The following is a 25,796-nucleotide window of genomic DNA, read 5'->3' as shown; positions in this document are numbered from 1 at the left end:
GTGAATTATTCTGTGAATTGTTCTGTAATTTATGTTTGTAGCATGGCCCAAGCAGAGGGTCACCCCTTTGAGTCTGGTCTGCTTGAGGTTTTTTTTCCTCAGAGGGAGTTTTTCCTTACCACTGTTGCTCTGGGGGTTGGTAAGGTTAGACCTTACCTGTGTGAAGCGCTTTGAGGCAACTCTGTTGTGATTTGGTGCTATATAAATGAAAATAAATTGAAATTGAAAAATTAATATCAAGCTGTATTTAACCAGAAACGAGGAAAGGCAATGGATTTCAAATCATCCAAGCAAAGATACAAGATTGTTTTCATTATTTTAAGACAGAAGCTAATCTTAAAATAAGAATTCTAATTTTAAGGCACATTTTGATAATTCAGTGCCTAGACATTTTGCTAGTTTTGAGTTTTCTAACACGAGTCATTTTTTCTGACCCCACTGGCAGATTTTGTTTTTCGCTTGTAAATCGAGAGGAGGAAGTATTTTGCAGTTTCGGTCACCGACTGACTATTAATGTTCATCAGCTAAGAAGTTAGAAACCAGACCCTTTATTAAATCTAATGTTCTTGAATGAATTGAAGACTGTAATGTTCATGCCAAGTCAAGTCTGAAAGCACATGCTTGGTGCATCCATGGCACCACGGAACTGCACTGGTTCCTGGATGACAGCCACACAGGCAGATAACCAGCCCATTTCCACTTCTCTAAAATAACTGTTACTCTGTAGACAGTGATGACATCTTGTGTGTAGTGTTCAAGCAGTAAAAATAATATTGGTTGTAAGAGTCTGAGTGTTATTTGAGAGCCGTGCTCCGGTGCCGTTAGCGATCATGCAAAATGCATATTGCTCGTCTATTTCAAAGCTTGCACTCACATGCACACGGTAGCCAGTAAAATGCTTTATAAACTGTAATCAAACCATTTTGACTGCATGTCTGTGACTTTTGATGAACTAGGAAAACTAGGAAACCCGATGAACTAGGAAACCCGCTCTGATTCAGTGGTCCTGTAATGTTGTGCATTTTGCTAACGTAATTACAGGCAATTCTTTCTAATGCATAAAGGAAAATTCAATCCAGAATGCTTTGCGTCATCAACATCCTTTTTTTTTTTTTTTTTTTTTTTTTTTAGTAGACGCATTTCCAGTAGCAGTGTTGATTTTCACTTAGTAGCGTCTGACTAATGTGCTTTATTTTGTAATTATGTTTAGTGTTTGGTTACCATTACTTTCACGTCTTATCTCCATGTCTTTCGTCATGGAAGAGTGTGAAAATTTCAACAATATGACAGTCCCACCGTTGAAAAGGTGTCTCGCTGTGAGAGGTGTTCCTTGCAGTGCAAAACTACACCAGGAGTAGAGGTGGGCGGATCGATTCTAATATTGATACCAATGCTGGTATTGATATTGAACGATCCTCGTGTAAAAAGATCAATACTCAAGCTTTTTTCTCTCCCGCACACAGATTCATCAAAGTCTACTCTCTGTCTGTAAGAGCAGCGCTGCGTTGTGTCACACAACACGGAGCAGCGCACCCTTGTATTGTGGTTTGTCAGCCCTCGGCCTCAGGAGATTTTGTTTTAAGTTGTGTTGAGTGATATTTTTTAAACAAAAATGTTGATTGTGATAATAAAGTATTTTGTTGTCACGTACAATGTTTGGTGGAATTTATATCCTAGGTTTTTTGGATCCTTTGGATCTATGAAACTTAAATATGAAAAAGTATCGGTATCGGTATTGATATCGGCAATACTGGACCTGTATTTACTTGGGATCGGATCAATACCAAAATTCCCGGTATCGCCCACCTCTAACCAGGAGTCAGCAAGTCTTGTGAAGAAAGCTGCACAAGTTTATCCAATTTTGGAGAAATGTGACCATGAAGAGTCAGAGAGAAAGTGACGGTGGGTGACGACTGTGGGTGGCTGTGTTTGTGATCTCAATGGGAGAGCAGTGACATGGACACAGGACATGAAACAGCTACTGCCCATTTGTGTAGCGATGTTACCTGTTTATTGACCATCGAGGGACAAATGAAAGAATCAAGCAACACAAATGTGATGATGGCTGTGGGATGCTTACTGACAGTCATGTGGAACTCATAGGACTTGGATATATGGAGGGAGATAAGACTGTTTACGTACAAAGCTGTGTGAAAACGGAGCAGCGCCAAACAGCATAAAGATGTTCCACAAGGATGCTGTGTGCTGTGTGTATTTATTACTGCTCTGTTTGTAGTTATCTAGTCATTTTCAGATGCATTTCATGCTTATTTGTCTAAATACGCTGTGGGTTACAAAGGAGCTGGAAATATGCTGGTCGGACAAACTCGTAAACAAATAGTGCACCTCCTATGGCGGTACATAAACATATTTATGTACAGCCATAGGAGTATATAGGTATACCTACAGTGGGGCAAAAAAGTATTTAGTCAGTCCCTGATTGTGCAAGTTCTCCTACTTAGAAAGATGAGAGAGGTCTGTAATTTTCAACATAGGTACACTTCAACTATGAGAGACAAAATGAGAAACAAATTCCAGGAAATCACATTGTAGGATTTTTAAAGAATTTATTTGTAAATTATGGTGGAAAATAAGTATTTGGTCAATAACAAAAATTCAACTCAATACTTTGTAACATAATCTTTGTTGGCAATGACAGAGGTCAAATGTTTCATGTAAGTCTTCACCAGATTTGCACACACTGTAGCTGGTATTTTGGCCCATTCCTCCATGCAGATCTCGTCTAGATCAGTGATGTTTTGGGGCTGTTGCTGGGCAACACGGACTTTCAACTCCCTCAACAAATTTTTATGGGGTTGAGGTCTGGAGACTGGCTAGACCACTCCAGGACCTTGAAATGCTTTTCATGGAGCCACTCCTTTGTTGTCCAAGCTCTATTCACATTACGAGCTGAAGTGAATTGAATCTGACCTTGTTTTTTGTGTGCCTGTGTGATGCAGTGTGCACTTTAACAAATTACAACATATATCTACTTAATCAAATTTTTTGTTAACCCTCACCACATAACCTGGTTGTTTAACAAAATATATAGCCAATTTAATAAAATATACAATTAATTGTACTGTATTTTATAGTATATTCTGTTTAATATTTAAACAACTGAGGTATGTTGGGCTGGTTTACCAAACTAGATTAACTGAATATAGCAAAGTGTGAATGTGCCAAATCAAATGATTTGATGTGAGATTTGAGTTCCTTACCGTTTTATGAGCCGACTGAACATCTCAAGTTTAATTTGTGTTTTTCTTGTTACTTTCCTTTGTGTGTGTGCTCAGAGATCAGATTCAGTTCTGATTTCATTCTGCTTTCTGTGTCATCACTGGTGATATGACGACTGTGAGATCAGGTAACGGTCACTTACAAACAGAAAAAACAAAACAAAAAAGATTCAGGAACAAATAATTACAAGGACTCACAAATGGATGGACTGTCATCAGAAACTAACAATGAAACCAGGGCCAGAAGGAAAGTCAGCACTGCAGAATCACTGGCATCTACAACAGCTGTCTGTCTTCATATGTCAGAAATGTCACAGAGGATGTAAATCTAAGATTGATCCACACAGTCAAACAAGATGATCCTTCTGGTGCTACACCAGAGTCAATATAACTGACGGTTGACAACAGACACAAATAAGAAAATGGTGAGACCACTTTAAACCTTTAAAAAATGCAGAACTGTTTTAGGTGGGTTTTACAAACATCAAGCTAAATATTTAGCTGAATTTTGAGACAAATATGCACCTTAATAAAATTGCTAATCATTCCTCCCTAAAAGACAGACTAATATAGAGTCTATTGACAGACATTTCACATGTGAAGGCAGATTTATTCAAATTTGCAATTCATGGATGTTTTGTATAAGAGTTATATTGTAGCCTGCAGTCTTTTGATGTCAGTTTCAATTGCAATTTCAGTGGGACTTCTAAAATATTTAAAATAATAATAAAATAAAAAAAATGGCTGTTTGGTGCAAAATTTTGTTTTTTGGTGGTGGTGGGGGGGCATTTTTTAATTTGTATTTGGCAATACAAGTCGCATGCGCATAAAATGGTTAATTTGCTAATAACACACACAGAAAAAAACTGGAAAACTCTGATTTCAAGCTTTCATTCAGATTAATTAATGGGGTGATTAATAAGAAGCAGCTGGTCCACAATTTAGTCATCAACTGCGGTCAAAGCCGATGTTATTCCTCATTCACCTCACTGCTGATTGTTGTGTGCTGGAAAATGGGAATCTGCTGCTGTTTCATGTCTGACTGTAGTTTTTAATTCACACCTCCTCGACGTGTCTCCTTTTTCCACCGGGGCGGCCCACAGTGTTTGTCTGGTGTGGACCGGAACATTAATCTCTACCGCTTCGCTGGCTTGTCAGGTGACGTTGTGGTCCCTGGTGTGTTATGTCCTTCGTGCATTGTGTTATGAGAGTTGATTGACCGATTAAACACCTGCTGCCGCTCTCTGTTGCTGTTACAGGCTGATCCATCTTCTGCCTTGCCTCTGTTCTCTGATGGGCCCCTCCAGGCCATGACCTCCTTCACGTGATTGCAAACCCTACCGATGGGATGCTCTTTTTCCACTCTTCTTTTAAACTTTTGGTGGTATCTTGTATTTTTCTGCAATCTATCTTCTTAAAGTCTTTACACTCTGGAAGATATAGCGTCTGAAAACAGATCAGGGGTGATAATATAGTCTACTCCCTCCTTTGTCAACGGGTAAAGGCAATAAAATTACTACACTTTACTGAATTTATTTTTACCATATCACCTCCCCTACTCCCCATTTTAACTGAAATACATTTCAAATTTTCAGAGCATATCACTTCCTGTTCCGGAGCACAGCAGTGTTTTTCTGTATCTGTTAGCTGTTTAATCTGCGCAGTTAGATTGATCTAGTTATCTAGATTACGATTTGTTTCCCAGTGTAATCTTTACGTGCCTTAACTAAAGCACTCCTTCTGCTGAATCACCTCTAAATTATTTACACATTATTCACTTTGCGTGTTTTTAGGAATCCGCTAGCTTAGCGTAGCTACTAGCTCTTAGCCAATTTAGCATGGCGGCTTCTCCTGTCTCTCCCGCACTTTTCTGCTCTGGGTGTGAAATGTTTAGTTATTCCTCGGCCTCCTTTAGCAGTAACGGTACTTGTAATAAGTGTAGCTTATTCGTAGCTTTGGAGGCCAGGCTGGGCGAATTGGAGACTCGGCTCTGCACCGTGGAAAATTCTACAGCTAGCCAGGCCCCTGTAGTCGGTGCGGACCAAGGTAGCTTAGCCGCCGTTAGTTCCCCCTATATATATAAAAAAAATTGATTGATTGATTGATTCTTTTTGGGAGTGATGAGCAGGGCTGGCCTTTTTGGTCCAGACTGGCCCACCACTACAATTTGTGTGGCGACGTAAATCTCTTAGACCCACAGGTGCACCCAGAAAAGGGGGGGGGGGGTCATTTATATAACAGGCTAAAGGCTGAAAGTGTTTATTCACACCATGCTGGCACACACCAGCTATTATCGCCACCAGCGGCAATCTTCTCCTGCTCCTGTGGCACCTTTATGGCACCTTTACTGTCACTTTTACTGTCCGAATCCGACACCACCTGCTGGTGCTGAGAGGGACACACAGGTGCCCCTGCTAGGCCAGGCCAGCCCTGCAGCAAACATCTCTGAAATCTTTTCTGCTCTTAGCACCATCAGTCATGACAGCTTTTTTTTTTTCTTTTCCCTCAGTTTTTCTGCACCGCCTTTGCATTTTTTTCTACATTTTGTGACTCGTTTTTCATGTTCTCTCTCTCTCTCTCTCTCTCTCTCTCTCTCTCTCTCTCTCTCTCTCTCTCTCTCTCTCATCATGATTGCTCACCATTAAAAGTGATTGTAAAAGAGGGGTCTAGAACATGTGTGGGTGGGACTCCTGGGCATCTGTAGCCTATCAGAGGGCCACAACTGGGTCAGGTATTCTTTTGACAGACAAGCCACTGGGCCTACGATGTGTCTACAAGTTGCAGTTGAGCTTTGTGCCCCGGTGTATGTCTCTCTCCCTGGGCTGGGAGGGTTACCATGGCAAGGAGCTGGAAAAAAAAAAAAAAGGAACCCAATCTGCTGATTGGCCCACCTGGAAAATACCGGTGCTCCCAGTGGCCAATCCACCCTTGGTGATGAGGATGGACAGGATTAGGAATGAACATCTCAGAGGGACAGCTCAGGTGGGATGGTTAGGAGACAAAGTCAGAGAGGCGAGATTGAGATGGTTTGAACATTTGCAGAGGAGGGACCAAGGGTACATAGGGAGAAGGATGCTGAGGATGGAGCCACCAAGCAGGAGGACAAGAGGGAGGTCAAACAGGAGGTTTATGGATGTGGTGAGGGAGAACATGCAGGTGGTTGGTGTGACAGAAGTAGATGCAGAGGACAGGGTGAGATGGAAACGATTGATTTGCTGTGGTGACCCCTAAGAGCAACTGAAAGAAGAAGAAGAAACCCATGAGAGCACAGATGAGCACAAGTGGAGTTTCTGTTAAACAATGTGAGCGCTGAGATGAAAATGACAACTGCATCAATTATAAAGTAGCACTGACACCTGCATTACACTGTGCTCGGTGTAAGATAGAGCCCAAAATCTGGTTAAGATATAAGTAATGCATGAAGTTTGTTGTTTTTGGCTATCACCATGGTAACAGTTGAGTTTCTGAAATGTTCTGTTGCAGCTTTCAGGAATTTGGAACTTGCAAATAATTAGATAACAAAATTAAGGGCTCCTTCACACATAACACGACTGAAGCCGACTAGCGCATGAAGGAGGAATTGCATGCCAGTCATGAAATATCTGAGCTGCCTCCAATGCCTCGTACAGTTGTCGCTACAATTCGCACACACCAGCGACCGAAAGACAGAGTGCCCTGTGAGAGCCCATTCAATCCCTCTCACAGCAGGTGTCGGCCAAATTCCAGGTGACACACATGAACATCTAACACCGCTTGCTGGGCACTTAGAAAATGTTGGGCATTCATGCTGTTAGCACGAAAACAGTGAGCAGACAATCACTTTCGAGCTGGATGTGAAATTTGTCTAAGTGCCCCCACAAGTATGGCTTTGCAAAAAGCAACACACATGTGGCATGCTCTCAGAAATAAAGAGGACGTGTATCGTGCGTGTGTCGCCCCACTCCCCTTCCCCCGAAACATGTGGCGTATGTGTGTTTCACGCTCCCTCTCCCCAGCACACTGACAGCTGGAAATGACGAGTCAGTGCCCATGATGTGTCACATTACAAACACAGAGACCACCGCCAGGACAGGTATATAAATAATTACAACAACACCTACATACGCAATTACATAACAAATAACTAAAATGAATGACCACATAACACAGAAACAGAGTGACAAGTTGGTCTGGGCACTGAACGGACAATGGGGCGTGTCTGCCAACAGCAACTGCTGTATTGTCTAATTTCTTTTTTGAAAAAATGCGTACGTTTATCTCCTTTTTGATTTTAAGCATTTCATGCTCCTGTTTTAAGACTATTTGTACAGCAGTGGTAAAGTTTCTGTCTGTTAGAGCTTTTGTAAATTGCAGGTTCAAATCCCGTGAGTGGCATTTATTTTTTATTTGACCAGGGTTATTTAACTGCAGGGTTCTGTATTGTACTATTATACTGTTAGCAGAGGATGGTTATGGCGCAGCGTTTAACAAAAAAGACATGAAACACAGCATACACTTTTCTCTTTGTGTTGTCCACCTGGGAAGTGGCACACCCACACTATTATTTTCACGTGTGTCAAATTAGAGAGGTCACATGACAGGAAGCTGTGTGATAGGCTGCACAACAAGCCAACAGAAAACTGGGATACAATAACAAATAAAAAGTCACATATACAATATCTTATCGATCAGTGTCCGGTGATTGTATTTATTTATATACCCGGCTGGACGTAATAAGACATAATGAGAGCACACTGCTTCATTCATGTCATTTCATGACTATACATCTGTGATCATGGGTCATGTACAGAGGAACAGACAGTTCATACTTGTATTGTCTGCTTGATAAGAGGGATTCAATAAAATGTGTTTTTTTTAATGGTGTGTGTGGTTTTTATTTTTCTCCACAGTAGAGGTGCGGTGTGATGCAACATTTTCCAGCTGCTGACACTGTGTTCGTGCACGCGCATGAGCATGCATGAAACTGTCGCCAGTGTGCCGTGCATGCCTGTCCGATCGTGCGTCACTCATGACAGCAGGTGGAATGTTTCGTGGTTCCTCATTTTGTGCTTGGTTTGTGGATTTTCTTCATGTTTCTGTATCTTTCATGTTATGTGTAAAGGGGCCCTAAAACTGTTTCAGCAACAGTTCCTCTGATATGTCATCTTATCTACAGAAGCACGCATAGGCAGACAGATTAAATATAATGCACTACGTGTAATTATTGTGATTGATTGAGTCAGGTTTGTTCAGTTGGGATGATGAATTCTTTAGGGTGGTGAGTTGATTGTTAATTTACAGAACTTGGTAGTACCCATGGGCATTAAGGAAGTAAGTGATAGTCTGCCATTTTTACCACAATGACCTTGATCTTCACCAAAATGATTGACGTCTGGTTGACCTTGCCAGGAGAGTTGTGGACATCACCTACAGGTAGGTGTGTGCCATATTTAGTCTAAATTGGGTTGAAAAGCAAATTCTTATAGCTTGACCTTTGTCAAAAATAATTCTTTAAGGGCAGTCTTAAGGTCACCCTTCACTGCATGCCAACTTTGGTAGAATTCAGCAAAACAGGAGTAGGCTAACAAACAAGCAGGCAGACATGACCTTAGCCCCAATGATTGATATTTTGCAAATTGTCCTTGCTGGGCAATTCTGAAACTCACCTCTGTGTGTGCCATGTTTGGTGTAAATCAGAGAGAAAAACTTATTGCCCCAATGACTGTTGACCCCAATGATTGGTCTTTGGTAAATTTGATCTCACCTGGGCAATGTCAGACCTCACCTGTTAATGTACCTAAAAATGTGCTCTTACACTTTCAAGAGTAAGCTTGATTTTTGTTACCACACAGTATATGGGCAATTGCAAGTACTTTATAATGGACAGTTGTGACACCAAGAAGAGCTGATTCTGCAACAAAATGTTGGGGGTATGTGTACATAAAGTTCGGAAAGAGCTCCCATTCTTACGGAGTACCCAGCTAACAAAATAAAGTTCCCAAGATGTTATAAGAACATTTGTTAAACGTTATCTAATATATATATATAAAGTTAGACGGGTCCTCTAACGTGTGGAGCTTTTGAAAATCTGAGGTCAATTTGGGGCATCTTGAAGGACCAGAACAACAACAACCAGGCCCGTAGCCGAAATTTGAAAAGGGGATGGGGTTGATTAGTTGTTTTTAATAACCACTTAACCACTATTTTATACTTTCGTCAAGAATGCCACACATACAATGAGGCAAATAAGTATTTAATTCATTGTTGATTTTGCAAGTTTTCCCAATGGAGAGGTCTGTAATTTTTATCATACGTACACTTCAACTGAGAGACAGAATAATAATAAAAAAACAAAACAAAACAAAGTCACATTGTCTGATATTCCCATCAAAGCAAGGTTAATATATTGTACGGCTGTTTGGAGCTGTGTTTTCATTTTGTTGGTCTTCATTTTGCATGTCCACTTCGAGCTCGTTTGCTGTTAATTCTTCCTCAAACTCCCCAGTGTAATAAAATTCACTCGGAGAATGGTCCTCTTCGTTGCTCATAATTTCTTTGTTTGCTTTTTTTTGTTTGTTTTATTTTATTTTATTTTTTTCATGCTGTGAAAATTGTACACAAACTCCCAAATCTGATACGCGATTCAGATCGATTGTCATGGTAACAGTCTGATATGGGAAAACATCAGACTGGAAATCAGCCAATCAGAGCGTGCGTACTGTCATAACCATACGAGGTCTGTCCGAAAAGTAAAGGACCTTTTTAATTTTTCAAAAACTATATGGATTTGAATCACGTGTGATTGCATCAGCCAAGCTTGAACCTTCGTGCGCATGCGTGAGTTTTTTCACGCCTGTCGGTTGCATCATTCGCCTGTGGGCAGGCTTTGAGTGAGCACTGGTCCAGCCCCCTCATCAGATTGTCATTGTCAGGGAAATGGCTGAGCGACTGCCGCTTTGCTCCATGAAAATGTTTTCAGAAACTGTGTGAGACAGCCAGGTGGAAACCATTCGGAAAATTCAGATGGCTTTCGGTGAAGATTCTATCGGCATCACACAGATTAAGGAGGATTACAACCGGATTAAAGATGGCCCACAATGGCAGAGAGCGCGCCGCGCTTCGAGCGGCCATCAACAGGCTGAAATGACCAGATCATTTCTAAAGTGAAGGCTGTGTTGATCGGGACGTCGTCTGACTACCAGAGAAATCACAGAAAATGTGGACATCAGCACTTTTGCGGCACATTCCACTGTTACAGGAGATTTTGCAATGAAAGATGGGCAAAGGAATTCGCGTGTCGGGACGGAGCCGCTCATGGCGCGCAACAAAAAACACCTCCGTGTTGGAAACCATTCGGAAGATTCAGACGGCTTTCGGTGGCTTTTCAGTCGAGTGAGTATCTGACAGGACTGAGCGGAGATGAGACAGACAGAGGCTAAACACAAATGCAGGCTCACAACAGGACGTATGCGTAAAGGATTGTTTAATGCAGGCCTGGGTTCAGTAACAGGAAGGCAGTCCGCGGAGCAAAAGTACCGGGCAGGGACAAGACAGAGGACGTAGTCAAAAACAAGCAGGGTCAGTACACGAGCGAACAGAGTTGTCAGGGCTGAGGCAAAAGGCAGGATCCGGTACACAGAGCTGAGTCAAAAACACGGTTTGGCAAAACAGGACGAGACAAAGTGCTGGTAAGTGAGTGAACTCAAGAAACGAGCAGAGAGGAAGTGAACTGAAGCAGTTTAAATAAGAGCAGGTGTTAAGATAATGAGGTGCATGTGGAGGAGGAAGGGCCTGGAAGAGGGCGTGGTCAGGTGACAACTAAGAGGCAAAAGATGCAGAAAGGCGTTGACAAATGGGCAAGTAAATGACAGATGAATGGGGCGTGGCCAACAGTGATGACAAAGTGCAGGTGGAGGACATGAGTGCAGTGATCAGAAAGAGACTGATAACAATGAAACTGGACATGACAACTTAGAGACCTGAGAGAAGTGCAGACAAAGAATGACAGGCAGGTGCAAGTGAGCGGTGACGAGATTACAGAGAAGACACCTAGAGATCATACAAAGAAAAACATGAACAGAAATCTAAACTCGAACAGGACTTAAAAGCAAACCAGAAGATGATAAACAGAATAATGGGAAATAACACTATAACAAAACTAAGGGGAACAGACAAACAAAACTATAACAAAAACAGAAACTAAGTGATAACAAAACCTGGCATCACAGAACTACATATTACAGACATGAGAGCAGCAAAAATAGGCAAACAATAACTAAATGATAAACCATGAAAACAGACTGATAGAACAAAACTAGAATGGAACTGGAACATGGCTGAAATATAAAAGTAACAGAAGAATGTGCCAAAGCAAAAATAGAACATAGAATAAACACATGATGAAGAAGGCAATTAATAAAACAAGGCTGGGGCAAAAGGAACAGAACCAAATAAAGAGGAAAAATAAGGGCTGAAGCCTGGAACTGGGCGGGGCATGACAGTATCCGAGAAATTGTGTAACAGCTGGGCATGCCACAACATGTCATGTGAGACTTCCAACACGGAGGTGTTTTTTGTTGCGCGCCATGAGCGGCTCCGTTCCGACACGCGAGTTCCTCCACACGTCTTTGATTACAAAATCTCCTGTAACAGTGGAATGTGCCGCAAAAGTGCTGATGTCCACATTTTCTGCGATTTCTCTGGTAGTCACACGACATCCTGGATCAACACAGCCTTCAATTTGGAAATGATCTGGTCGTTTTAGACTGTCGATGGCCGCTCGAAGCGCGGCACGCTCTCTGCTGCTGTGGGCCATCTTTAATCTGTTGTAATCCTCCTTAATCTGTGTGACGCCGATAGAATCTTCACCCAAAGCCATCTGAATTTTCTGAATGGTTTCCACCTGGCTGTCTCACAAAGTTTCTGAAAAAACTTTCATGTAGCAAAGCGGCAGTCGCTCGGCCATTTCCCTGACAATGAAAATCCGACGAGAGGGCTGGACCAGTGCTCACTCAAAGCCTGCTCACAGGCGAATGACACAACCAACAGGCGTGAAAAAACTCACACGTGCACGAAGGTTCAAGCTTGGCTGATGCAATCACACATGATTCAAATCCATATAGTTTTTGAAAAAATTAAAAGGTCCGTTATTTTTCAGACAGACCTCGTATAATATAAAGCGATATTGCTCAGTATAGTACGAGGTCTATTAGAAAAGAAACCGACAGTTTTATTTTTTTTTTAAATTATATGGATTTGAATCACGTGTGATTACATCAGCCAAGCTTGAACCCTCGTGCGCATGCGTGAGTTTTTTCATGCCTGTCGGTGACGTCATTCGCCTGTGAGCACGCCTTGTGGAAGGAGTGGTCCAGCCCCCTCGTCGGATTTTCATTGTCTGAGAAGTTGCTGAGAGACTGGTGCTGTGCTTGATCAAATTTTTTTCCACAACTGTGAGGCACATCCATGTGGACATCATTCGAGAAATTCAGCTGGTTTTCGGTGTAAATTTTAATGGCTGATGAGAGATTTTGGATTGTTTCTATTGCTGTAAGGACTTCCCACGGAGCGGGACGTCGCGCAATGCTCCGAGGTGAAGTTGTCATCCTATTTCAAGCTGAAAACCTCCAAATTTAAGTCTCTGTTGACCCAGGACGTCGTGAGAGAACAGAGAACTTTCAGAAGAGGTCGGAATCAGCAGTTTATCCGGACATTCCACTGTTAAAGGAGATTTTTTAATGAAAGATGTGCGGACGGATTGGCGCGTCGGCTCGCAGCCGGCGCAGCGCGCCCGCCACAGGAAAAACACCTCCGTGTTGATAACCATTTGTAAAATCCAGGCGGCTTTTGGTGGCTTTCAGTTGAGTCAGTATCTGAGAAATTGTTTAACAGCAGGGCATGTTCCAACTTGTCCTTAAGGCTTCCAATGGAGGTGTTTTTCCTGTGGCGGGTGTGCCGCGCCGGCTGCAAGCCGACGCTGCAATCCATCCGCACGTCTTTCATTAAAAAAATCTCCTTTAAACAGTGGAATGTCCGGATAAACTGCTGATTCCGCCCTCTTCTGAAAGTTCTCTGTTTTCTCACGACGTCCTGAGTCAACAGAAGCTTAAATATGGAGGTTTTCAGCTTGAAACAGGATGACGGCGTCGCCTCGGAGCGCTGCGCGATGTCCCGCTCCGTGGGAAGTCCTTACAGCGATAGAAACAATCCAGAATCTCTCATCAGCCGTTAACATTTTCAATCAATCAATCAATCAATCAACTTTTTTTTATATAGCGCCAAATCACAACAAACAGTTGCCCCAAGGGGCTCTATATTGTAAGGCAAGGCCATACAATAATTATGAAAACCCCAACGGTCAAAACGACCCCCTATGAGCAAGCACTTGGCTACAGTGGGAAGGAAAAACTCCCTTTTAACAGGAAGAAACCTCCAGCAGAACCAGGCTCAGGGAGGGGCAGTCTTCTGCTGAGACTGGTTGGGGCTGAGGGAAAGAACCAGGAAAAAGACATGCTGTGGAGGGGGGCAGAGATCGATCACTAATGATTAAATGCAGAGTGATGCATACGGAGCAAAAAGAGAAAGAAACAGTGCATCATGGGAACTCCCCCACAGTCTACGTCTAAAGCAGCATAACCAAGGGATGGTCCAGGGTCACCTGATCCAGCCCTAACTATAAGCCTTAGCGAAAAGGAAAGTTTTAAGCCTAATCTTAAAAGTAGAGAGGGTATCTGTCTCCCTGATCTGAATTGGGAGCTGGTTCCACAGGAGAGGAGCCTGAAAGCTGAAGGCTCTGCCTCCCATTCTACTCTTACAAACCCTAGGAACTACAACTAAGCCTGCAGTCTGAGAGCGAAGCGCTCTAATGGGGTAATATGGTACTACGAGGTCCCTAAGATAAGATGGGACCTGATTATTCAAAACCTTATAAGTAAGAAGAAGAATTTTAAATTCTATTCTAGAATTAACAGGAAGCCAATGAAGAGAGGCCAACACGGGTGAGATATGCTCTAGTAATAGTCCAGCCTAGAGGAAATAAATGCATGAATTAGTTTTTCAGCATCACTCTGAGACAAGACCTTTCTGATTTTAGAGATATTGCGTAAATGCAAAAAGGCAGTCCTACATATTTGTTTAATATGCGCTTTGAATGACATATCCTGATCAAAAATGACTCCAAGATTTCTCACAGTATTACTAGAGGTCAGGGAAATGCCATCCAGAGTAAAGATCTGGTTAGACACCGTGCTTCTAAGATTTGTGGGGCCAAGTACAATAACTTCAGTTTTATCTGAGTTTAAAAGCAGGAAATTAGAGGTCATCCATGTCTTTATGTCTGTAAGACAATCCTGCAGTTTAGCTAATTGGTGTGTATCCTCTAGCTTCATGGGTAGATAAAGCTGGGTATCATCTGCGTAACAATGAAAATTTAAGCAATACCGTCTAATAATACTGCCTAAGGGAAGCATGTATAAAGTGAATAAAATTGGTCCTAGCACAGAACCTTGTGGAACTCCATAATTAACTTTAGTCTGTGAAGAAGATTCCCCATTTACATGAACAAATTGTAATCTATTAGACAAATATTGTTGGGAAGGTGTCGTAGCACGGACCCACAACAGGGGGCGCAAATGAACGGACAATGAGTAAGCCAAAAGGTAACAATTTAATGTTGTGACAATACACAACTAAATATACAGAAATTGCAAAGTCAATTAACACCAGGTGACGTGTGGGCAGGCTCGAAGATAGAAGACCCCGACGAGAGAGAGGCCGCGTCCCACACGGCCTCCACCACCAACAGCCTGAAGAACACCAGAGCCGCCAAGTCCCGAGTCCCCAGGTGACCTCTGTCTTCGGCTGTCGAACCTGGTACTGCTGGCAAAAAGCAGAGACAAGATGAATGAGTGTAAGTCCTTACACTCAGTGGTCTACAGTCTGTACACAGTCAGGAGGAGGACCTCCACCTCCGATCACACACTCGTGCAGCTCCTTGTGTAACCACTTATCTGTAGCGCAGTCGTCGTCGTCACACGCCAATTCCCCAGATAAGGGCGAACACCACAGGATACCGGCTGCAACAGAAGTTCAGAATTCACTCAACAATATGAGTCAGCAGAGAAGTTACCTCTCGGTAGTCGATTTCTCGGCGGGGAGGTGGAGTTGCAGTCCGGCTTAAGTACTGGTGTAGATGAGTGACAGCTGGTGTGATGAGTGACAGCTGTCACTTCCTCTGGGTCTGGCGCCCTCTCGTGCTTGGAGCCCGCACTCCAAGCAGGGCGCCCTCTGGTGGTGGTGGGCCAGCAGTACCTCCTCTTCAGCGGCCCACACAACAAATATGATTCAAACCACCGCAGCGCAGTGCCTTTAATACCTATGACATGCTCTAATCTCTGTAATAAAATTTTATAGTCAACAGTATCAAAAGCAGCACTGAGGTCCAACAGAACAAGCACAGAGATAAGTCCACTGTCCGAAGCCATAAGAAGATCATTTGCAACCTTCACTAATGCTGTTTCTGTACTATGATGAATTCTAAAACCTGACTGAAACTCTTCAAATAGACCATTCCTCTGCAGGTGATCAGTTAGCTGTTTTACAACTACCCTCTCAAGAATCTTTGAGAGAAAAGGAAGGTTGGAGATTGGCCTATAATTAGCTAAGATAGCTGGGTCAAGTGATGGCTTTTTAAGTAATGGTTTAATTACTGCCACCTTAAAAGCCTGTGGTACATAGCCAACTAACAAAGATAGATTGATCATATTTAAGATTGAAGCATTAAATAATGGTAGGACTTCCTTGAGCAGCCTGGCAGGAATGGGGTCTAATAAACATGTTGATGGTTTGGATGAAAACCATGAAAATAACTCAGACAGAACAATCGGAGAGAAAGAGTCTAAAAGCAGTCTGAAAGCAGCCAAAGATAACGATACATCTTTGGGATGGTTATGAGTAATTTTTTCTCTAATAGTCAAAATTTTGTTAGCAAAGAAAGTCATGAAGTCATTACTAGTTAAAGTTAATGGAATACTCTGTCAGCCTGGCTACAGTGCTGAAAAGAAACCTGGGGTTGTTCTTATTTTCTTCAATTAGTGATGAGTAGAAAGATGTCCTAGCTTTACGGAGGGCTTTTTTATAGAGCAACAAACTCTTTTTCCAGGCTAAGTGAAGATCTTCTAAATTAGTGAGACGCCATTTCCTCTCCAATTTACGGGTTATCTGCTTTAAGCTACGAGTTTGTGAGTTATACCACGGAGTCAGACACTTCTGATTTAAAGCTCTCTTTTTTTCAGAGGAGCTACAGCATCCAAAGTTGTCTTCAATGAGGATGTAAAACTATTGACGAGATACTCTAACTCCCTTACAGAGTTTAGGTAGCTACTCTGCTCTGTGTTGGTATATGGCACTAGAGAACATAAAGAAGGAATCATATCCTTAAACCTAGTTACAGCGCTTTCTGAAAGACTTCTAGTGTAATGAAACTTATTCCCCACTGCAGGGTAGTCCATCAGGGTAAATGTAAATGTTATTAAAAAATGATCAGACAGAAGGGAGTTTTCAGGGAATACTGTTAAGTCTTCTATTTCCATACCATAAGTCAGAACAAGATCTAAGATATGATTAAAGTGGTGGGTGGACTCATTTACTTTTTGAGCAAAGCCAATAGAGTCTAATAATAGATTAAATGCAGTGTTGAGGCTGTCATTCTCAGCATCTGTGTGGATGTTAAAATCGCCCACTATAATTATCTTATCTGAGCTAAGCACTAAGTCAGACAAAAGGTCTGAAAATTCACAGAGAAACTCACAGTAACGACCAGGTGGACGATAGATAATAACAAATAAAACTGGTTTTTGGGACTTCCAATTTGGATGGACAAGACTAAGAGACAAGCTTTCAAATGAATTAAAGCTCTGTCTAGGTTTTTGATTAATTAATAAGCTGGAATGGAAGATTGCTGCTAATCCTCCGCCCCGGCCCGTGCTACGAGCATTCTGACAGTTAGTGTGACTCGGGGGTGTTGACTCATTTAAACTAACATATTCATCCTGCTGTAACCAGGTTTCTGTTAGGCAGAATAAATCAATACGTTGATCAATTATTATATCATTTACCAACAGGGACTTAGAAGAGAGAGACCTAATGTTTAATAGACCACATTTAACTGTTTTAGTCTGTGGTGCAGTTGAAGGTGCTATATTATTTTTTCTTTTTTAATTTTTATGCTTAAATAGATTTTTGCTGGTTATTGGTGGTCTGGGAGCAGGCACCGTCTCTACGGGGATGGGGTAATGAGGGGATGGCAGGGGGAGAGAAGCAGCAGAGAGGTGTATAAGACCACAGCTCTGCCTCCTGGTCCCAACGCTGGACAGTCACAGTTTGGAGGATCCAAGAAAATTGGCCAGATTTCTAGAAATGAGAGCTGCTCCATCCAAAGTGGGATGGATGCCGTCTCTCCTAACAAGACCAGGTTTTCCCCAGAAGCTTTGCCAATTATCTATGAAGCCCACCTCATTTTTTGGACACCACTCAGACAGCCAGCAATTCAAGGAGAACATGCGGCTAAACATGTCACTCCCGGTCTGATTGGGGAGGGGCCCAGAGAAAACAACAGAGTCCGACATTGTTTTTGCAAAGTTACACACTGATTTAATGTTAATTTTAGTGACCTCCGATTGGCGTAACCGAGTGTCATTACTGCCGACGTGAATTACAATCTTACCAAATTTACGCTTAGCCTTAGCCAGCAATTTCAAATGTCCTTCGATGTCGCCTGCTCTGGCCCCCGGAAGACAATTGACAATGGTTGCTGGTGTCGCTAACTTCACATTTCTCAAACAGAGTCGCCAATAACCAGAGTTTGATCCTCGGCGAGTGTATCGTCGAGTGGGGAAAAAACGGTTAGAGATGTGAACGGGTTGGCGGTGTACACGGGGCTTCTGTTTAGGGCTACGCTTCCTCCTCACAGTCACCCAGTCAGCCTGCTTTCCCGACTGCCCGGGATCTGCCAGGGGGGAACTAACGGCGGCTAAGCTACCTTGGTCCGCACCGACTACAGGGGCCTGGCTAGCTGTAGAATTTTCCACGGTGCGGAGCCGAGTCTCCAATTCGCCCAGCCTGGCCTCCAAAGCTACGAATAAGCTGCACTTATTACAAGTACCGTTACTGCTAAAGGAGGCCGAGGAATAACTAACATTTCACACCCAGAGCAGAAAAGTACGGGAGAGACAGGAGAAGCCGCCATGCTAAATCGGCTAAGAGCTAGTAGCTACGCAACCTAGCGGATTCCTAAAAACACACAAAGTGAATAATGTGTAAATAATTTAGAGGTGATTCAGCAGAAGGAGTGCCTTAATTAAGGCACCAGACAGGCCATGAAGCAGCACAAGTAACGCACGACAACAGCGAACGCACGACAACGGTGCTAAAATAAAATAAAAATCGACTAAACACGCTGTGGAGCAGCACAGGTAACGCACGACAACAGTGCTAAAAAAAACAAAAACGAAAGCGTTAGCAAGCTAGTTAGCTTGCCAACGCTGATGAAAGTTAGCTGATAAAAGTGCTCCGTCGCGATGTTTCGACCGTTAGAGGTCTTCCTTAGGCGTTGGAGCACGGTGAAAAAGTAAAAAAAAGTAAAAAAGTAAAAAAGTCTTAAAAAAGACTGTTAGTTCAAAGTCCAAAGCAGCAGGTAGCAGTCTCTGTGTAAACAGTCCCAACAGAGAGCCAAAATTCTGATGCAACCATCAGAATCATTTTCACCGAAAACCAGCTGAATTTCTCGAATGACGTCCACTCGGATGTGCCTCACAGTTTTTGAAAAAATTTTGATCAAGCACAGCGCCAGTCTCTCAGCAACTTCTCAGACAAAGGAATTCCAACGAGGGGGCTGGACCACTCCTCCCACAAGACGTGCTCACAGTCGAATGACGTCACTGACAGGCATGAAAAAAACTCTCACATGCCCACGAGGGTTCAAGCTTGGCTGATGTAATCACACGTGATTCAAATCCATATGGTTTTTAAAAAAAATAATAAGGTCGGATACTTTTCTCACAGACCTCGTAGTGTTATTAAGGGCTTGTGTGTTTCTATGTACTTCAACGGGGGGCAAGTTGGCACAGTATCTGCATGTGGATTGTAGTGGTGGGCCAGTCTGGACCAAAGGTCCAGGGGGAATTTTTGTCCCAGTCCAGTCCTGGATAGACAAAACAAACAGCCAGATTGCGACCTTGAGTAAAATGGAATCAACCAAATCTATCTGTTGTGTGGGCCGCTGAAGAGGAGGTACTGCTGGCTCACCACCACCGGATGGCGCCCTGCTTGGAGTGCGGGCTTCATGCACAAGAGGGCGCCAGAACCACTGGGAGTGACAACCGTCAATCATCCTCAACACCAGCTGTCACTCATTCATCTCATTCATCATCATCACCATAAAGGCCGGGCGGCGACTCCACCTCCTCGCCGAGAAATCTCCTACGATTCAAGGTAAACCTCTTGCTGTAATTATTGCGAATAATAATCTGATCTGTTTTGCAGCTGTTTTTCCTGGTGATATTCCTTATCTGGAATTTTGGTGTTTTGGTGTGACTGCGACGACTTCGCCTCACATCCCAAAACCAATAAGTGGTAAACCGGAGCTGCACGTGTGTATGATTGGAGGTGGAGGTTCTCCCTCCAAGAAGAATCATTAATCAAGGTTCTGGGTGTGAGGATTCACACTCACCCCCTTCTGTTTCTGTCTGCCAGCAGTACCAGGGCCGACAACGGAGGACAGAGACCACCTGGGGACTCAGGGCTTGGCGGCTTCGGTGTTCTTCAGGCCGTTGGTGGTAGAAGCGGTGTGGGTCCCGGCTCTTCGTTCATCCGAGGTCTCCTATCTTCGAGCCTGCCCGCAGTCCTCTTGTGTATGATTGGCAGTACCCTTGTTTATATTACGTTGTGTTCTTGTGCAACATTAATTGTTACTCCTTCCCTTATCCATTGTCCGTTCATTAGCGCCCCCTGTTGTGGGTCCGTGTTACGACACCTTCCCAACACTATCTGTGAGATATGATTTGTATGCCCATCCCAAGGTGTGAAGTGAAAACTTAAAATGCAGCGTAACGTACGTTCTTCCAGCAAGACTCAGCTTCAGCTTCCCTCACATTCACTAATTGATAACATCTGTATTACTAATGAATAGCAGCTGCTAGTAAGTTTGCATTTAACCATAACAACAGGAATCTGTTACATCATCGTCAATGCTGACTTACCTGTTTTCATTCACTGACACGTCTGAGTCTTAGCCACTTCCTTCACGCCACCTCCTATGGGTCCTTGGTGCGTCTCGCTCTCCATCACCTCCTGTTGGTCCCCATCTTTCTGTGGCCTTGTGTCTGCATCCTGCTCATCGCTCTGTGGTGTCCTGTTCGCTGTCCTGTGTGTGCCCTCCTCCACCCCACCACCACCAGGTGGCCACTGTCCAGCGCTGGTGGTTGGTTTTGCCTCTGTCTTTCTTCGATGGAAGGATTCGTTCCGGCACCCCATTGTCCAGGAGAGGGGAGCAGCCTCAAACTAAAGAAGGCCTTTCTGTCAAACTTGCGTCTATGAATAAATGTTCAGTCTCGTTTCACCTGAGTCTTGTGGTAGAACCTTTTATACTATTTTACACCTGTTAAAATGATGTTTCTTTTCTTGCAGTAAATAGAAAGTGATCTCCTCTCAGGAACTTGTGTATCTGTATAAAATTTAATTACAAAAACTGTTAAAGGTGTCATACTGCACAAAGTCAATTTTTCATCTTAATTTATTATGACGTACAGTATGTTTGAAGTCTGAGGTTAAATATCTTAAAATTCCTGCAAATTTGTGTATGTAAAGCAGAAACTATGAAAAATTAGATATGAAATATAGACACTAGACAACTTGTGTCAGACTTCTGTGACTAATGTCACAAAAATCTACATTTGACCTCCTTTTGGCTCCATGCCACACCCACAAAGTCTAGGAGATAGATAAACGGCACCAGCTCCCCCTGGCTTCATACAGTCTCACCATTTTAAAGAAAAACATAAGAGTGACCCTGGTGTTCTCAAGTTTGGGAATGGCTGATCTATTGTATATTAGCTTGCTAAAAATGTGTAAAATATGACCTCTTTAATCTCATTTTACTAATTTAAGGATAGACAGACTAACTGATGTGCTGCACTGAAAAAGAGAACTGGTATCGCAACTTCTGGTTTTCTCTTTTTTCAGTGTACCAGTGGCATAAAAGCAAGTGTATAGTTAAAAAAATACCCATAAACAAACTAAACATTTTAAAAGATTGCAGAAGGAATTGTATGAAAAACAATGTGAATTTGGAATGCTAGTTTTACCATGATTGACAATCCAACTATATCTCTGGCTCAAGCTGTCATAAATGGTTATCATCACAGTCTAATCCCACTGATTCAGTCTTACTAACCTACCTCAGTAATATTCATAATCTCTTACAGCGCTCATCTCTCTGAATTGCTTTCACTTTACATAAGGCTACATTCAGATCATCTCAGTCAGTAAATGAGATATTTTGACCATTAAAAGAACAAGAAATATTACATCCACTGTACTCTATCATTAAGACAAATTCTCAGGTGCAAATCCTAATTTTCTTAATTTCTTATTTTTTTCCATAGACTCTCACAGGTTGTGCTGAAAGGAACAGTGAAAAAACTAGAAACTTTTACCTGGGGTGGGAAAGGGGTGGCAAGAGGTCTTGGCAGGGTGGCATGGAAGGATGGTATGTGGGAATATTTAAATATATATATGGAGAATACCCATTATCTGTTAGTTTTTGATATTCCAAAATGTCTGCATGCAAAGCAGTATGCTGCATCAGTTGACAGTGAATATTCCAGCTATGCCCAAGAAACTTCTTTTTGCTGCTCCATGAAGTGTTTCGGGGAACGTCTTTAAATGGGGCTACACTGTTGCATCACATTTGCATTTTGATATATCTAAAAAAAAAAAAAAGATAAAGGAGAGTGGCAAATACTAGAATTATAGGATGCAGTTTTACAGTATTTTCAGTCATAGCATTTGTTTTACCTTTAGTTTGATCATAATTACTGATAAAAAGGATACATTTGTAAATCTTTCTCTATCTAACCCAATACATATACAACAGTAAATAGACATTAACTGGAAACATTATTTTACTGAGTGACATGTTATTTTACTGCACTGGAATTTATCTGGAGGGATAATAATAATAAGGGGGGTGGCATTACAATGGGTAAGGAACTACTTAGGAAATAGGAAACAGTTTGTGAAGCTGGATGATTTCTGTTCTATCCCACAGGGGGCAGTAGTGGGCCCTACGTTATTTATTTATATATCATGACCTGTGTAATGTATCTCATGTTTTCAAATCACTCTTATTTGCTGATGACACAATTTGTTTAGTGCAAATCACAACTTAAGAAAGTTAATCAGTCACACTGAGATAGAATTGGTAAGTTAGGACAGTGGTTTACAGAAAAATAAATTGTCATTAAATCTGAACAAAACAAAAATCATGTTTTTTGGAAATTGTAAAGAGACAGAAGAGGTCAAACTTAAAATACAAGGTGTTGAAAATTGAAAGAGTAAAAGAAATACATTTCTTGGAGTCATAATTGATGAAAAACTAAATTGGAAAGAGTCATATAAAACATATAGAAAATAAAATCTCAAAAGTCTGGCAGTTTTAGATAAAGCAAGATATATGTTAGATAAGAAAAATCACTAAAAACCTTATACTGTTCACTAATATTACCATATTTTAATTACTGTGCTGAGGTTTGGGGCAATAATTACAAAACTGCTCTAAAACCACTAATCAGTTTGCAAAAAAGGGCAATAAGAATAATCAGTGATGCTGGATAAAGAGACCACACAAATCCATTATTCATTGAAACAAAAATATTAAAAATGCATGATTTAATAGAGTTTCAAACTCTTCAGATATTGTTTAAAGCTAAAAATAAACAATTACGTGTAAATATTCAGTCTGTTTATAGAATGGGAAAATCAATATAATCTGAGAGGTTTGTATTGTTTTCAAATTCAAAAATTTCGTACAACATTAAAAAGATTCTGTGTTTCTGTGAGTGGAGTAAAAACATGGAATAACAATGCCAAACAATTCATCACTTAAAAAAAATTAAAAGAAAATATTTTTTCCAAGTATGTCAGTGAAGAGATTTAAAGACTGAGTCCTCACAGCTGAAACTCTGAAGCAGCTTTTGAAGGAAGCGGAAATATGTTTTGTCACTTAAGGACAGATTTGTAAAGAGGGGTGGGGTTATAAAAGTGATTCACTTCTTCCCTCTTCTATTCAGACATGCATTTTTTTGTTGATATTCTTTTTTTTTCTGTATTGTTTTGTATTAGAAAAACAAGGTGAATGTGATGTGATGTTTTGATGACAGATCCGATGTTCAATGTTTGTATCTGTCTGAATAAATTAATTCATAATAATAATAATAATAACAATAATAATAATACCATGTGGTCCAGCTAGAATTACAGTGGGACGCTCTGCCCCGCTGCCATCATGGTCTTCTCTATCATCATCAGCTTCCTTATCTGAATCCTCATCTTCATCCCTCACATACACCTCTTTTTCCTCTTCACTTATTTCTTCATCTCTTCCTCTTTCTGTGGTCTTCTCCTGTTCTGACCCTCCTGGTCGCTTCAACATAATGTCCTCTCTTTGTTTCATTTTTCATCTCAACCTCCTGTTCAGTCTTCACTCTCTTTTACAAAAACAAACAAACAAACAAATTGGCAATATCCCCACTTTTATATTTTCTTTTCATTTTTAATTATACCACAAGCTACTCCAGTCAAAATGTGAAAAGCTCTGATTAAAATCCTTGTATGACACTGTGGGACCATAGTAAATCCCACTGGCTGCTCCCTTGTTTTATTTGTGGTCACCACAGCACATCCAAGGTGCATGTTGATTTGTCACAAGTTTTACTCCGGATGCCCTTCCTGACACAACTCCTCATTACATGGAGAGGTGTGGTGGGGGGTTTGAACCAGGAAACGTCCACACTAAAACCAAGCACACTAACCACTTGGCCACAACGCTGCTGTGGGACTATAAGTATACTAAATATAAAATCAGAAAAGATTCATCACACGCACACAAGCAGTTATGTTTCGACTACTTAATCCCACTGCATTTGTTATTTTCCCAGTTGTTGTGATGTATGAAAGTTAGTGGATTTTACAGTCCAGTAGGTGATCAAATAAAAACGAAGGCTCTTTTTCCACTGTCGCGATCAGTTGTAACTTAACACCCATGAAACGGTGACCCATTGTTAAAACTTATGGATTGAAACATGCCAATTTCAAATATTTGTATGAAGCTTTGTGTTAAATAAATCAAAAGTAATTAAAGGACAAAATGCTCCAACAAATCATGAGCGAGCCATTCACTTTTAGGTAGCGATTATTAATTGATGCGCTCTTCCTGCTGAATCATTGCTTTAGCGTACGTTACATTCTTTACAAATTTAACTGTAAGTTAAATTGGTGTGTTTAAACTTCACTTGGGCAAACTGACTTTACCTTAAGTGATGTTCAGGCTGCTCAGGCACTCAGCTCTGCCAGGCTGGGCATTTGATTCAGGGCCTTATCTTAGTATTTGACGGGGGGGTTAAGATTATATTTACAATTATTCACTTTGGTCAATTTCTCTTTTATTTCAATACTTTGAAGAACTTGTGGAAATAGTGGTTAAATGTACAAGTACAGTACAGATGTGAGAACATAAAGGTTAGAGGGGCTCTACAGTAGTGAAGCAGTTGCTTCCCTTTGCCACCCTGTAGACCCGCCCCTAGAAAGGAGTCCCATAGCTCCACCTGTCCTAATATGTGTCTTCTTGGGACCTCCCAGGCTACGTGTCCATCAGGGCGGGTTTGCTGATCAGACATTGGCCTGCTTTCCCATTGGCCCTTCAGCCATAATAGGATCCCAAGGACTCTGTTGGGGGGATTATGAATCCAAACCATTGACTTTGGCCAGTCTCTGTGTCCTCCAACCATGGGTGCGGCGGTTTAGGGGGGTGCCGCGCAAGCAAAATCCCAGAAAGGCACCATCAAAAAACAACAAACACGCCATCACAAAGAAAACATCGTCTTGATCTTAAAACGGGGGCTGTGGCGGCCTGACCAGCTACTTGAGGGAAAACTTGATATTTTTTGGAAACCAAATTTTACAGCAGAAACAGCGTTTTCATAAATTTCCAAAGGCCTTATGCACTGAATTGGATTATAAGGAATCTTTCTGAGACAACTGCAACATCAAAGTGAAAACATTTGGATTGTTCCCTGAGATCGACTGTGCCCTCTATCCAAAGGATCTGCTGCTGCTTATCCACTCCACCTGGAACAACTTAGATGAGCTCAGCCTGCTAATAACTTGTCAACAAGTGCAAGGTCTTCTTCAACATCTGCTTCCTCATCACTCTCTTTGGCCATCAACAGTGAAATTACACCACATGATTCTGCATTTTTTGGGTGTGTTCATGTTACCTGCAGCTGGCCTCCTCTGGACTGACAC

At 41.8% G+C, this 25,796-nt stretch overlaps 1 long non-coding RNA gene across 1 annotated transcript; it reads left to right on the top strand.

Annotated features, from left to right (window-relative positions):
* The first annotated feature begins 4,000 nt into the window (after nt 1-4,000).
* LOC117520761 lies at nt 4,001-25,764 on the top strand. The gene is made up of 3 exons (XR_004563754.1): nt 4,001-4,013; nt 5,295-5,299; nt 25,260-25,764. It is a non-coding gene; the product is annotated as an uncharacterized LOC117520761 (long non-coding RNA).
* The last annotated feature ends 32 nt before the right edge of the window (nt 25,765-25,796 follow it).

Source organism: Thalassophryne amazonica, chromosome 11 (genome assembly GCF_902500255.1).
Source record: "Thalassophryne amazonica chromosome 11, fThaAma1.1, whole genome shotgun sequence".
Taxonomy (NCBI): domain Eukaryota; kingdom Metazoa; phylum Chordata; class Actinopteri; order Batrachoidiformes; family Batrachoididae; genus Thalassophryne; species Thalassophryne amazonica.
The sequence above is the reverse complement of the archived record's forward strand: the minus strand, read 5'-3'. Positions and strand labels throughout refer to the sequence as shown.